The 3357-nt window shown below is 33.0% G+C and overlaps 1 long non-coding RNA gene across 1 annotated transcript; it reads right to left on the bottom strand.

Moving 5' to 3' along the window:
* Nucleotides 1–492: 492 nt before the first annotated feature.
* LOC110903201 lies at nt 493–2927 on the bottom strand. The gene is made up of 4 exons (XR_002571738.1): nt 2793–2927; nt 2038–2126; nt 1574–1659; nt 493–672 (listed from the first exon to the last, which is right to left on the bottom strand). It is a non-coding gene; the product is annotated as an uncharacterized LOC110903201 (long non-coding RNA).
* Between the last annotated feature and the right edge of the window lie 430 nt (nt 2928–3357).

Here is a 3357-nt window from a genome sequence, read left to right as displayed (position 1 = left end):
TATATGTCATCCGAATCACAGATAATCATTCCAAATAATATCAATTTTGAATCTAAAACAAAAACAATCAGACATTTATACGAATGATGAAGTTATTATTACAAACATTCGGTCAAACTAACAATAGGGGAAGTAGATATCAGAGATCGAAGAACAGAGATAATAATTTTCACCTTGAATGGCTGAATTGATCGAATAATTAATCAAATCATAGCAAATACAGTTAAATCACACAAGAAAATTGAAGAACTCACCTGTTAAACGGTTCAATCGAGACTCATCGGAGGTTTTTCCTCATGATATTTGAAATTGAAGGACTTTTTACACACAGGTCGATTGATGGCAAGAGTTTTTTGGTACTGGTCATGCGTATTAGGTGATGGAGTTTTTAGGGGGGTTTTGGTTTTGAGTTTTGACAATAATATGTAAGACCCATCCTAATTTAATGTTAATATATCAATAAAATATGCATTATATATAAAAAAATACGACTTAATAAAAACTTTTCCATCAAGAATGTTCACACAAGTTTGAAACATTCATAATACCAATCTTAAGCGTTTCCATAATTCACATTATGAAATCAAAACAAAGTTTAATGCGGAAGCTTCGTTATCATGTGTTCGGTTCTTCATCGAGCTTGATCTTCATCTGGGCACTCTTGGCGATCTCCTATGATCAAAACCAACTTAAAAGTTAGTTTTGATAGTTAAATAATAAGTTTAAACAAGTTACATGGGTCAAACAAACAAAATTTAACAATTTTCCGGAATTAGGGGCGTCGCGCTATGCCTAGGCCCCTTTTTCATAGATTGTTGCTTTAACAGTTGCTGTATATTCCCAGCATGACCCGATTTCATGGAAACGGGCATAACTCTCTCGTTTTAATCCGTTTTACCCGATTCTTTTTCCTACGCGTCCGTAATTTAATTCTCCATCATATGGAGTTAAAATCCAACATCCAACATAATAAATTTTGAGACTTCTAAGCCTTCGACTCGTTACCTTTTTATCGAATTTTAACCCGTTTATGCATTTTATCAAACAAACATATTTGTTTGATCTTTATATCACATACACTTCTTCAAATTAAGGTTGTCTACCATATTAGGTTCTAATCACAGGTTTATTACACAATTTAAACCCGTTTTCGCTCGTATGCTTATTTTGACCCGTTAAGGGTATTTAAGCACTTTTCCGCATAATTCATACTCGTTTATTTCTAGCATCTTATTTTCGCAATATTTATCAAATGATCTTCCACCACAACTATTTTTATGGTGGATTAGCATAACTAACCTATTATCCCAAAATTTACCCATCGTTGGTCATTTTACGCAAATGACCATTTTTATGCCTTTGATCCATGAATGTGTATTCCGGTAACTTTTATTCATATCTAATGATTCCATAATCTTGATGCAAGTTCCTAAACAACCCCTATGGGTCGTTTACCCAATATACCCTTCAAGGGTGTTTTGGTCCACTTTAGTCCCTCACTTTACGACGAAGGACTTTCGTTAAATATTTGACCATAAATTATATGTTTAACTAAAAGCTTATTTATGCGTACCTGGCTCGGGTCAAGGTATTGACCCGTTTACATAACTTTTTGCTTTAAATCTTTCTAGTTAAAGCAACGCACGTTTATGTTGTTTCCTGTGATTACAACACTCAACAAGCAATTGTCAAATGAAGTTGTCAAATGGTGTTAACAACACCATTTGACCCATTTAGCCTAATTGACCATTTATCCGTATGAGATGGTATTTAGTTACCATTTCACCCCTTTAAACCTATCCCGATTTTCCCTTAAACTCGTTTTACTCAAAACCATTTTTATTTGTTCGTCATTACATGACTAATTTACCTTTTTACCCCTTTTACCATAATTCACGATTTCCTACCTTTTTATTCATTCCGGCTTGCATTGTATCATGTCGGATCATCGTATTTCAATTACTTAACATTATTCACGGTCAATTTTCGCTAGTAAGTGTATAGTAATTAAAAAAAAGGGGTGTAAGTTTAACTTACCTCGGATCCGGTTTACGCTTCCCTTCTTGTACTTTATTTATTTGACCGCTTCTTTCCCAAGCCTCCACCTAGCTCGTTTAAGCGTCAAACTATTGTCAATCATTCACAAGGCGGTTAAATTAGTCATTAACAATCATGACTATTCCACCTCACTTATTTTTTTATGTCGAAGCTACTATTCGACTTCATGATTAGTTAACTTAGTTTATCAAAGTTAACTATTTTCAATCACATAGTTTACAATATTAAGTCTAAATCGACATGATGTTTAGAACCCTTATCACTTCATATTACGCATAATTGTCATATCATTCAAATACGCGTTTTCACTCTAATTTCAACACTTTAGTTCTCATTTAGGCATTTTAACAAACACCTAATGTGCAAAATTTGTATTCTTCTTTTATCAAGTTTATGGTTAACTTTTAACCATATCTTCAACATCAAAATCACATCCTTATGTCTAGTGTTCATGAACTACATCTAGAACTTGCTTCATATCCTCAAATTTCATAATCTAACACTCTAATTCAAGAGTTTATCATATTGCTATTAAAACCCACTTAGCACCTACATAATTATTTATCCATAACACTAACTTATGGTGCTAAATCAACAAGTTTACATCTAGGGTTTGTTCCTAGACTCATACTCATGTCAATTCCACCATGACACTCTACAATTTACACAAGACTTTCGTTCATGCATGTTAATCAGAATTTCAAAGTTTCACCAAATAACAAAATTTAACATACCTTGTGATCTCCTAGATTGGGTGATCACGAATTTATTAAAAGCCCCAATTTCTTCGCTCAATTTCCTTTGATTTTGATCAAGTTTGTGAGTTTTAGGGTTCATGTGTAAGAACCCTTCTCTTGGCTCTAGAAAATGTCGACCAACACACACACATATGTGTGTGTTTTGGTGTTTATTTGTTTTAATTAAAAACATCTTTCCCTTTTGCCTCTTTTAGTCCCTCTAGTTCCATAGTTGGTTATCTATTTCATGTTTCTTTTATTGTTTTTACAACACTTAACTAACTAGGTTGATATTCCTAGTTACTTAGTGGGTTCGGGGAAGTCATAACCCGTTTTATTTTTAAATCCCGTTAACTCGGGCCTCTTATTATCTTTATTTCCTCAAAAGCTTTTATTTACTTTTTATTTTCATGGAATCTCTTATTTGTTTTTAATTAATATTAGGATTATTTATTTGAATCATAATATTTACCGGATTACTTTCACTACTAACGGCATTTTACCCGTGTATTAGTATTAACGGGGTTTGATTACCAAACCCGTTTTCAGGGTGTTACATAAT

Source organism: Helianthus annuus, chromosome 13 (assembly GCF_002127325.2).
Source record: "Helianthus annuus cultivar XRQ/B chromosome 13, HanXRQr2.0-SUNRISE, whole genome shotgun sequence".
In the NCBI taxonomy this organism is placed as follows: Eukaryota; Viridiplantae; Streptophyta; class Magnoliopsida; order Asterales; family Asteraceae; genus Helianthus; species Helianthus annuus.
Note: the sequence above shows the minus strand (reverse complement) of the source record. Positions and strands in the feature narration are given on the sequence as shown.